Source organism: Hyperolius riggenbachi, chromosome 1, assembly GCF_040937935.1.
Source record: "Hyperolius riggenbachi isolate aHypRig1 chromosome 1, aHypRig1.pri, whole genome shotgun sequence".
NCBI lineage: Eukaryota > Metazoa > Chordata > Amphibia > Anura > Hyperoliidae > Hyperolius > Hyperolius riggenbachi.
In genome coordinates, this window is record NC_090646.1 from 188,384,866 (window position 1) to 188,397,463 (window position 12,598).

The 12,598-nt window shown below is 43.1% G+C and overlaps 1 protein-coding gene across 2 annotated transcripts in view; it reads right to left on the reverse strand.

Annotated features, from left to right (window-relative positions):
- The window catches only part of ARHGAP10 (Rho GTPase activating protein 10), a 371,566-nt gene that overhangs the window by 114,651 nt on the left and 244,317 nt on the right, over positions 1-12,598 (reverse strand). The window lies entirely within an intron of this gene.

Genomic DNA, 12,598 nt, shown 5'->3' on the forward strand with positions numbered 1-12,598 from the left:
ACACAGCTAAATCATTTACAAGTGGTATGATGCTAGGTACACACCACACAATTTTCTGGCAGATTTACCTGCCAGATCGATTATTTCCAACATGACCGATCTGAATTTCGATTTTTCTATCATTTTTTGAATCTTAATTTCTTTTTTTTTATCGATTTTCATAGAACTGAACAAAAATCGATCAAAAAAGATAAAAAAAAAGAGATCAAAATTTTTTCGGAGAAAAAAAAAAAAAAAAAATCGATCAAGATTCAGATCGGACATGTTGGAAATAATCGATCTGGCAGGTAAATCTGCCAGAAAATTGTATGGGGTGTACCTAGCATAAGGCATTTGGCTAAAACTAACCTGTTTATCTTGTGGTCTTGCCCTTATCAGCCAGCCCTGCACAGGAATGGAGGAGAGGCTCTGTGAGTAAATAAGGTTTTTTAGGTGTGGGAAGCGCCACAGAAGTAGTATTTAGTAGCAGTTAATCTGTGTGTGGAGGGGGGGCACAGTTAGGCTCAGCCATTAGTTTGTAGGGTTGGTTAGGCTTAGGGCCTGTTTCCACTACACGCAGATTGGATGCAGAAAAACTGACTCCAATGAATGCCTATGGGAAAATCTGCATCAGAAAAATCATGTTTAGTGTAAACAGGCCCATAGGCTTTCATTGGAGTCAATTTTTCTGCATCCAATCTGCGTGTAGTGGAAACAGGCCCTTAGGCATTTTGCGGCGGGGATCAGTTGAAGTTAAAGGCATCAGTTGGGGTCAGTTAGGGTTAGGCAACAGTAAAGGCTCATGTGAGGACAGAATTAGGTGCTTGTAACATTTCGGTAAAAATTACCAATATTTTACTATTAGTGGAATATCTGTAATTTTACCAATATTCCACTAGCAGCTTACTCTGGCAACCAAATTACTGCAGCATTCTTTTTGAATATATGGTTCTGTGGAGACCCCAGCAACTCTTTATAGGGCAGACTGTATGGGAAAGAACAGACTCTGCTCCCTCAGGCTCAGATCTCCTAGAACAAAATGTACAGTCCTTGGACCAAAAGACAAGATGGACTCCGGCACTCTCCATACAAATCTTAGTTTATTCACCACGGTATACAACAAAAGCTGGTCTACAGCTGCTTCATGTGGTATACACGCCTCTTCAGGACATGTTACTCTCCTCTATGGCCACATATTCCAATTGTTATGCTGACTCTAGTTTAACTTTAAATCATTTTCCTTGTCCAGCAAGCTTGGAGTGGATTAATTAGAGGGTTTGTGGCTGCAGCTACATGTAGCATCCACAGCAAGAGTTTTCAATACATCATGAGTTGTAGTTGTCGTTTCTTAACCACTTGAGGACCTAGGGCTTTCTACCCCTTAAGGACCGGCCACTTTTTTTCCATTCAGACCACTGCAGCTTTCACGGTTTATTGCTCGCTCATACAACCTACCACCTAAATGAATTTTGGCTCCTTTTCTTGTCACTAATAAAGCTTTCTTTTAGTGCTATTTGATTGCTCCTGCGATTTTTACTTTTTATTATATTCAGCAAAAAAGACATGAATTTTGGCAAAAAAATGATTTTTTTAACTTTCTGTGCTGACAGTTTTCAAATAAAGTAAAATTTCTGTATACATGCAGCGCGAAAAATGTGGACAAACATGTTTTTGATAAAAAAAAACCCATTCAGTGTATATTTATTGGTTTGGGTAAAAGTTATAGCGTTTACAAACTATGGTGCAAAAAGTGAATTTTCCCATTTTCAAGCATCTCTGACTTTTCTGACCACCTGTCATGTTTCATGAGGGGCTAGAATTCCAGGATAGTATAAATACCCCCCAAATGACCCCATTTTGGAAAGAAGACATCCCAAAGTATTCACTGAGAGGCATAGTGAGTTCATAGAAGATATTATTTTTTGTCACAAGTAAGCGGAAAATGACACTTTGTGAAAAAAAAAAAAAAAAAAGTTTCCATTTCTTCTAACTTGCGACCAAAAAAAATGAAATCTGCCACGGACTCACCATGCCCCTCTCTGAATACCTTGAAGTGTCTACTTTCCAAAATGGGGTCATTTGTGGGGTGTGTTTACTGTCCTGACATTTTGGGGGGTGCTAAATTGTAAGCACCCCTGTAAAGCCTAAAGGTGCTCATTGGACTTTGGACCCCTTAGTGCAGTTAGGCTGCAAAAAAGTGCCACACATGTGGTATTGCCGTACTCAGGAGAAGTAGTATAATGTGTTTTGGGGTGTATTTTTACACATACCCATGCTGGGTGGGAGAAATATCTCTGTAAATGACAATTTGTTAATTTTTTTTACACACAATTGTCCATTTACAGAGATCTTTCTCCCACTCAGCATGGGTATGTGTAAAAATACACCCCAAAACACATTATACTACTTCTCCTGAGTACGGCGATACCACATGTGTGGCACTTTTTTGCACCCTAACTGCGCTAAAGGGCCCAAAGTCCAATGAGTACCTTTAGAATTTCACAGGTCATTTTGAGAAATTTCGTTTCAAGACTACTCCTCACGGAACCCCACAAATGACCCCATTTTAGAAAGAAGACACCCCAAGGTATTCCGTTAGGAGTATGGTGAGTTCATAGAAGATTTTATTTTTTGTCAAAAGTTAGCGGAAAATGACACTTTGTGAAAAAACACAATTAAAATCAATTTCCGCTAACTTTTGACAAAAAAATAAAATCTTCTATGAACTCACCATACTCCTAACGGAATACCTTGGGGTGTCTTCTTTCTAAAATGGGGTCATTTGTGGGGTTCCTATACTGCCCTGGCATTTTAGGGGCCCTAAACCGTGAGGAGTAGTCTTGAAACGAAATTTCTCAAAATGACCTGTGAAATTCTAAAGGTACTCATTGGACTTTGGGCCCTTTAGCGCAGTTAGGGTGCAAAAAAGTGCCACACATGTGGTATCGCCATACTCGGGAGAAGTAGTACAATGTGTTTTGGGGTGTATTTTTACACATACCCATGCTGGGTGGGAGAAATACCTCTGTAAATGGACAATTGTGTGTAAAAAAATCAAAAGATTGTCATTTACAGAGGTATTTCTCCCACCCAGCATGGGTATGTGTAAAAATACACCCCAAAACACATTATACTACTTCTCCCGAGTACGGCGATACCACGTGTGTGGCACTTTTTTGCACCCTAACTGCACTAAGGGGCCCAAAGTCCAATGAGTACCTTTAGGATTTCACAGGTCATTTTTGTTTCAAGACTACTCCTCACGGTTTAGGGCCCCTAAAATGCCAGGGCAGTATAGGAACCCCACTAATGACCCCATTTTAGAAAGAAGACACCCCAAGGTATTCCGTTAGGAGTATGGTGAGTTCATAGAAGTTTTTATTTTTTTGTCACAAGTTAGCGGAAATTGATTTTAATAGTTTTTTTTCACAAAGTGTCATTTTCCGCTAACTTGTGACAAAAAATAAAATCTTCTATGAACTCACCATACTCCGTACGGAATACCTTTGGGTGTCTTCTTTCTAGAATGGGGTCATTTGTGGGGTTCCTATACTGCCCTGGCATTTTAGGGGCCCTAAACCGTGAGGAGTAGTCTTGAAACCAAATGTCGCAAAATGACCTGTGAAATCCTAAAGGTACTCATTGGACTTTGGGCCCCTTAGCGTACTTAGGGTGTAAAAAAGTGCCACACATGTGGTACCGCCGTACTCGGGAGAAGTAGTATAATGCGTTTTGGGGTGTATTTTTACACATACCCATGCTAAGTGGGAGAAATATCTCTGTAAATGACAATTGTTTGATTTTTTTACACACAATTGTCCATTTACATAGAAATTTCTCCCATCCAGCATGGGTATGTGTAAAAATACACCCCAAAACACATTATACTACTTTTCCTGAGTACGGCGGTACCACATATGTGACAATTTTTTGCAGCCTAGGTGCGCTAAGGGGCCCAACGTCCTATTCACAAGTCATTTTGAAGCATTTGTTTTCTAGACTACTCCTCGCGGTTTAGGGCCCCTAAAATGCCAGGGCAGTATAGGAACCCCACAAGTGACCCCATTTTAGAAAGACACCCCAAGGTATTCCGTTAGGTGTATGGCGAGTTCATAGAAGATTTTATTTTTTGTCACAAGTTAGTGAAAAATGACACTTTGTGAAAAAAAACCAATAAAAATTAATTTCCGCTAACTTTTGACAAAAAATAAAATCTTCTATGAACTCGTCATACACCTAACAGAATACCTTGGGGTGTCTTTTTTTCTAAAATGGGGTCACTTGTGGGGTTCCTATACCGCCCTGGCATTTTACAGGCCCAAAACCGTGAGTAGTCTGGAAACCAAATGTCTCAAAATGACTGTTCAGAGGTATAAGCATCTGCAAATTTTGATGACAGGTGGTCTATGAGGGGGCGAATTTTGTGGAACCGGTCATAAGCAGGGTGGCCTTTTAGATGACAGGTTGTATTGGGCCTGATCTGATGGATAGGAGTGCTAGGGGGGTGACAGGAGGTGATTGATGGGTGTCTCAGGGGGTGGTTAGAGGGGAAAATAGATGCAATCAATGCACTGGGGAGGTGATCGGAAGGGGGTCTGAGGGGGATCTGAGGGATTGGCCGAGTGATCAGGAGCCCACACGGGGCAAATTGGGGCCTGATCTGATGGGTAGGTGTGCTAGGGGGTGACAGGAGGTGATTGATGGGTGTCTCAAGGTGTGATTAGAGGGGGGAATAGATGCAAGCAATGCACTGGCGAGGTGATCAGGGCTGGGGTCTGAGGGCATTCTGAGGGTGTGGGCGGGTGATTGAGTGCCCTAGGGGCATATAGGGGTCTAATCTGATAGGTAGCAGTGACAGGGGGTGATTGATGGGTAATTAGTGGGTGTTTAGGGTAGAGAATAGATGGAAACACTGCGCTTGGGTGGTGATCTGATGTCGGATCTGCGGGCGATCTATTGGTGTGGGTGGGTGATCAGTTTGCCCGCAAGGGGCAGGTTAGGGGCTGATTGATGGGTGGCAGTGACAGCGGGTGATTGATGGGTGGCAGTGACAGGGGGTGATTGATGGGTGGCAGTGACAGCGGGTGATTGATAGGTGATTGACAGGTAATCAGTGGGTTATTACAGGGGAGAACAGATGTAAATATTGCACTGGCGAATTGATAAGGGGGGGGGTCTGAGGGCAATCTGAGCGTGTAGGCGGGCGATTGGGTGCCCGCAAGGGGCAGATTAGGGTCTGATCTGATGGGTAACAGTGACAGGTGGTGATAGGTGGTGATAGGGGGTGATTGATGGGTAATTAGTGGGTGTTTAGAGGAGAGAATAGATGTAAACAATGGATTTGGGAGGTGATCTGATGTCGGATTTGCGGGCGATCTATTGGTGTGGGTGGGTGATCAGATTGCCCGCAAGGGGCAGGTTAGGGGCTGATTGTTGGGTGGCAGTGACAGGGGGTGATTGATGGGTGATAGGTGATTGGCAGGTGATTGACAGGTGATCAGTGGGTTATTACAGGGAAGAACAGATGTAATTAATGCACTGGTGAATTGATAAGGGGGGGTCAGAGGGCAATCTGAGCGTGTGGGCGGGTGATAGGGTGCCCGCAAGGGGCAGATTAGGGTCTGATCTGATAGGTAAAAGTGACAGGTGGTGATAGGGGGTGATTGATGGGTGATTGATGGGTAATTAGTGGGTGTTTAGAGGAGAGAATAGATGTAAACAATGGATTTGGGAGGTGATCTGATGTCGGATCTGCGGGCGATCTATTGGTGTGGGGGGGGTGATCAGATTGCCCGCAAGGGGCAGGTTAGGGGCTGGCTGATGGGTGGCAGTGACAGGGGGTGATTGACGGGTGATTGATGGGTGATTGACAGGTGATCAGGGGGATAGATGCATACAGTAAACAGGGAGGGGTGGTCTGGGGGGGGGGGTCTGGGGAGAATCTGAGGGGTGGGGGGTGATCAGGAGGGGGCAGGGAGCAGGGTGGGGGATAAAAAAAAAAATAGCGTTGACAGATAGTGATTGATAGGTGATTAGGGGGGTGATTGGGTGCAAACAGGGGTCTGGGGGGTGGGCAGGGGGGGGTCTGATGGGTGCTGTGGGCGATTTGGGGCAGGGGGGGGGGGAAATCAGTGTGCTTGGTGCAGACTAGGGTGGCTGCAGCCTGCCCTGGTGGTCCCTCGGACACTGGGACCACCAGGGCAGGAGGCAGCCTGTATAATACACTTTGTAAACATTACAAAGTGTATTATACACTTTGTATGCGGCGATCGCGGGGTTAACATCCCGCCGGCGCTTCCGTATAGCCGGCGGGATGTTGCGGCGGGTGAGCGGCGCCAGGCGGAGGAGGAGGATCGCGTCACTGATGACGCGATCGCTCCGCCCATGCCCCTACAAGGACCGCCGCCAATTGTCAATACGGCGGTCCTTGGGGGTGCACTTCCCGGCCGCCAATTGTCAATACGGCGGTCGGGAAGTGGTTAAAGAGAATCTGTATTGTTGGTAAAATCGCACAAAAGTAAACATACCAGTGCGTTAGGGGACATCTCCTATTACCCTCTGTCACAATTTCGCCGCTCCTCGCCGCATTTAGGGCTGGTTCAGACGGACGCTTGCAGAGCGTTTACAGCCAGCGTTCAGGGCTTGGTGTTAAACGCTCCCATTCAAGTGTATGGGAGCGTTTGTACCAAGCTTTCAAGCGCGTTTGCACGAACGCAGCGTTCGGGTCCCGATTTTCCCTGGCGTTCAAGGAGCCCCTGGAAGCTACATGTAGCTTCCAGGGGAGGTTAACCGCGACGGCTAATGTCCCCCTAGGGGAAGAAAAACCGCGACCGCATCCAAACGCACACGAACGCTGCTGAACGCGACGCCAGCAAACGCAACGCCTCCAAACGTCCGTCTGAACCAGCCCTAAAAGTGGTTAAAAACAGTTTTTAAAAGTTTGTTTATAAACAAACAAAATGGCCACCAAAACAGGAAGTAGATTGATGTACAGTATGTCCACACATAGAAAATACATTCATACACAAGCAGGCTGTATACACCCTTCCTTTTGAATCTCAAGAGATCATTTGTGAGTTTCTTTCCCCCTGCAGCTATCTTCCACTGAAGTGTCAGGCTGTTTCTTCCTGCAGAGTGCAGACAGCTCTGCCTGTATGTAATTCCTCAGTATGTGAAAGCCCAGCCAGCTCAGAGGAGGATTTATCCAGCTTGTAAAAGATAAGAGAGAAGAGAGAAGCTGCCCTACTCTAAATAATACACAGGCAGTGTGCAGAGAGGGCCTGGAGGAGGGAGATGCATCACAGAACCACAACACTGAAGAACTTGGCAGCCTTCCAGACACAGGCTGACAAGTCTGACAAGAGAGAGATAAGTTGATTTATTACAGAGATGGTGATAGTAGAACGTGCTGCAGTAAGCCAGAGCACATTAGAATAGCTTTTGGAAGTTGTAGGATGATAAAAAACAGGATGCAATTTTTGTTACGGAGTCTCTTTAAAGGTTTTCCTTTGTGGCACTTGCTTGACACTGCAATCACTCAACTGCTTATTTACTGAAGCTGTCTGCATCCCTATCTGTGTTCCATTATGACCCAGGTGAATGCTAAAAAAACAAACAACCAACCAACCTAAAGGAAACTTGAACTGAGAGGGATATGGCGGCTGCTATATTTATTTCCTTTTAAACCATACCAGTTGCCCAACAGTCCTACTGATCTTTTTGGCTGCAGTAGTGTCTGAACTACACATCTGAAACAAGTTAGAAACACCTGATCTGCATGCTTGTTTGGGGTATCAGGCCATGCTTACAGTGGTGCGTTGCAGTACGGAGTCATGGCTGCTTTGTAATGCAGCCTATCGTACTGCAATGCACCGCCTTTTCAACATTCACAGTGCAGCGGCTGTGTTGAGGTATAATGAGTTGCGGCATCAAAACACACAGTGCGTTACTGCTAAACGTGTTAGTTAACAGTAAAGCGAAGCATATGTCTCATTGACTATATTCTTCACTGTACCCGACGCAATGCAAGCATAATGTGCAGCGCCACTGTACCAATCCATTGAGTTCCTGCTGACACAGGGAATGCAATGAAATGGTCACTGCGAATGTGGCCTCAGAGACAGAGGCTAAGTAGGACAGCCAGGAAAGCTGCATTTGCTTAAAAGGAAATAAATATGCCTGCCTCCATATCCCTGTAAGTTCAGGTGTGATCACTGGACAGTCTATAATAGCCCAACCGGGCATCCTTGGGGGTTACTGGTTATGTGTTAGTATTGTTGTGCTCACACCTGCATAAATACATTTTAATTTTTTCAGGGTTTTGTAGGTTGAACTAAAGGCGTTATATGAAGCAGCTCAATCAGGTGTGTAGTCTCAACCTATCACTACTTTTATTGTGAAGTTGTAAACAGACTCAGAGGAATGCGAGCAGTTTCTACAACTAAATGCGGGGAAAGGGGGTGTGGTGTTTAACTGCCTTAACTGTGCCGCTCCCTGACCGTGTATTTATATACAAACCCAGAGGTTTAGAACAGTGTCTGGTTTTAGAGGGAGGATAATCAGCATGGATACTCTCCCTCACAAATATGAATCAGACCCTAGCCTATTACACACATGTAATTTTGATTGGCCAATTTTAAACAAGACAGAACATTTATCACACTTTTCTTCTGGCAGACTCAAAGCCTTAACCAGTACACTTATCCATTATAGCATGAGGGCCAGCTGGTTTTAAATATTATGAACTAGTGACCTTAGCCCGTTTAAAACCGGGCTAGGTCTGTCACCGCGCACCTGCCACGGACAGCGGCGCGGTCAGCGTGGGACAGTCGGCTGCAAGGGGCTGGAGAAAGCCCCAGGTGAGTAAAGCTGATTTTTATTTTTTTCCCTGATGATTCCTTTACGCAATCAGGTGGATTGGGTTTGCCAGATTTTTCTTTTTATCATAAGGCAGCTTTGTTATCTAGAGTAGTGAAATGGAACTTTTCATTCAGGGTGGCCAGGGAGTCTATTTTTTTTAGAGTCTATATCCCTTCTCAATCTGAAAACTATTCCCTGGATCCCGCCTCCAAATAGACCCTCAAAGACTGAGCTTCCATTCTTAAGTGTCCATGCATTGAAATGTTGGGATCATCTTTGACCATGGTTAAAGCTGGCCCCAATTATCAGCTCTTTTACCCCTTTATTTGATAATCCCTTATTTCCAGCTGGGATATCAGCTACTAGGATATTTCAGTGGACCAGACATGACTGGACAAAATGAAGAGATGTTGAAGCCCCCAATTCTATTGCTAACTAAAATTGGCTTTTGTTACCTCAGTTTAGAGGTTTCTTAAAGTGGATCCGAGATGAACTTTTACTCATTGCATAATTGTGTTCCTTTTCTATTGTTTATAGGGCATTCCTCAAGCCAAATACTTTTTTGTTTTTGTTGTAATACTCTAATTCCCTATAAACTAAACAAGCCTCGCCCACAGTTTTTCAGAGAGCCTTGGCATTTTCAGACAGTAGCAAGGGCACATGGGAGCTCAGTCTCGGCAGGGGGAGGTATTACTAGCCAGATATTTCATTTGTTATAGTTAGTTTTTCATCCCTGATCCGCTTTAAAGAATGCTCTACCAAGGGTTATGTTAAGAATAATCGGAGTGTGTACGGCAAGGATCACACATGTGCAGTAGTGTGCAATTGTGTCAGGGACTTTACGGGGCTGTCAACAGCATAGCAGATGGGAGCAACAGAACATCAAAGGAGCTGAGGGACTACATGTGCGGTAGGAAGCCCCAGATAAGTAAAAATCCTTTTCCCCCCATTCATCTCAGGTACACTTTAAACCACTATAAAAAGGGAAGGTTAAGGATTGCTGGATTTACCTACTATGCCCAGTATGGTGATTAAAAAAACAACTATTTATTACGTATACTATGGACTAGTCTAAAGTGTGTTTTATAAATTGTTAAGTGTTCCATATTGTAAGGATCCTACCACGGTCCCTATAGCTACAATGCAATAACTTAATGTTGCTGGCCATTACAACTTTCTTTATGGGCATTTCAAAATTATGGTTTCTGAATTCAAGTTTGTTTCTCCACGTGTCTTTTATCTGTCGTAGCAATGCGTCACAAAGCAGAGTAAAAAGCTTACACCAATCTTCCTAGGCCCAGCCAATTTAGAGTAATGTGGAGTTGATGTGAACACAAACTACCACGACAGCTCAAGCCAGGCACAGGAATCTACTGGCTTTAATAATGCCACATATCTTTGTCATAAACAACTTTGTGAAGTATCTAGCATGTCAGAAATCCTTGGCTTAAGAGGTGTAGTGCACTACAGTATAAACTATTGTATTTTACTGATCCATACTTGTAACAAGCCAATTGTCTAGTCTGTCAGCCCTGGGTCACTGCCAGCATGCAGAGGATTTTTGTCCTACCAATGAAAACGGTCTTCCTGGCCCTTCCTCGTATCACCTCACATGAACTTTGATTTTTGAGAGCTGTGCAGTGCATTGGCTACATGAACACATCAGGCAGAATCAGCAACAAAAGAATGATGTTATAGGGAAAAATATGCATTTCCTTTACTTTTTCTATGCCGAAACTAAGCTCCAGGCAGACAGCTTTATACACAGATGAAAGGATATCGAATACATGAAATGTCTTACCTGCTAAAATAATTTTAATTCTGTCCTTTGACTAGACACCTTTCTTCCCTTGACTGTATAGAAACCAGTGCTTGAACAAAAGCCCTCCTCCAGCCTATCGATTGGACAAGGTGGAGTAGCGGCACATTGCCAAATCCTTCTTTTGTTCTACCTCTAGTAATTCAGCTTCCACCATTAGGGCTCTTTTCCACTATGAAATGCGATCGCGATTGTAATCACGACTGCGATCGCAATCGTGTTTCAATTACCACCATGCGATTGAGCCACTATACACTATAGTAAAGCTCAATCGCATCCAAAACACAGCAGGACGACGATCGCGTTTTGGCCAAAATCGCATCGCAAATGGATCGCACTAATGGAAATTGCTGCTGCAGTTTCCATTAGTTTAATGTAACTTGCGATTTGCGATCAGAATCAAATCGCAAATCGCAGGGTAGTGGAAAAAGGCCCTTAGACTTATAACTCCAATGCATTTTTAAATTCTCTTTTTCTGTTGCATTTTCCGTTTAAATGATCACGTTCTGTAACACTATGCAAGATGTACATAAATACATATTTAACCAATATCCAAACCACGACCAGAACAACAACAGAAGGAAATGTTGATTTAGTAGTACCAAGACAGCAAAGAAACAATAGGGGGAGGCCTCTGCTCTTGTGAGCTTACAATCTGTAATGTTGGTGGGGGTAGGGGGGCAGGAGAGATACCGTAGTTTAGCAGATTAAGAAGCTATGCCCGCGTTTTCATGTCAGGTAACTTAGGGAAGGGCATCCACAGCCAGTTCATCTCTTGAATGCTGCTCTAAACTGAAAAATTAGCATCAGGTACTTATATTGGCTGAATTCCATTATACTTTACACGTAACTAAATTAAACTACAGACTTTTTTTCTGCATTTGTCTCAAGTTCAACTTTAATTTTTTTTTTTGAGATAAAAGCAGTTCCTTTAGTTCAAAGCTATACTGTACATTACCAAGTTCAACAACAAATATAATTGCAGCTTGCTTACTAGGGATGCACAATGAGATGCAAATATTTCCAAGTAGATGCAGGATTATGCCAAATTCTGTATGTAAATTTATGTGGCTTGAAAATGCCTGGAAATGGACCAATCAAATCCCAGTAAGATTTAATTTGATTGGTCCATTTTCAAGCTGCATACATTTACATACAGAATTTGCATAATTCTGCACCAACTCAGAATTATTTGCATCTCATTGACCATCCCTATTGCTTACTTTGTCTTTTTGTGCATACAAACCGCAGCTATGTAATAGGGAATGTCAGCTGGGCATGTCACATTCTGAGGCCAATGATTAGCATCAGGGCCCCACATCCTCTGTGCAGATAATTATTCATGCACAGAGACAGAAATCTGGGGGCAGTCTCTACTCCAAAGACTACATGTTTCACCGTTAAATAGAAGAGACATTTAAGTTTACAGTTTTTAGAAATTAATATCTGACTGCAAATTAAAATTAAGAAAAAGAAAACACATTTTTAATAACAATAAATTACAAAAAAATAAAAAAAAATACTTTTGCAGCACTGACATATGCTTATTGCATTTTTAATGAAAGTAGAATTTCCCTGAAAAACAATCAGTTTACTGTTAACAGCACCAGGGAGAAATTGAAACTGTGCTAAAGAAAGAAAATCCAATCAAATCTTAATATGGGTTCTTTGTAAAGCATTGCTCGCTTGATATTACAGGATCCTCACAAGTTCACAAGCTCAGTATAGGGAAGCTTTGCTTCTTGTATACATGTCAAGCTTAGCTGCTGACTAACATAAGAACCTTTACACTAGCGTGGTGCAATGTATACATGCTTATGGACTATTAACACAACTCTTAATATCAAATTCAAACTGCATTTGCAACCAGATAGGTAATTAAAGCCATTTATATGAGGCATAGTATATATGAAAATGCCTTTTATGTCTTACAGTCTGTAA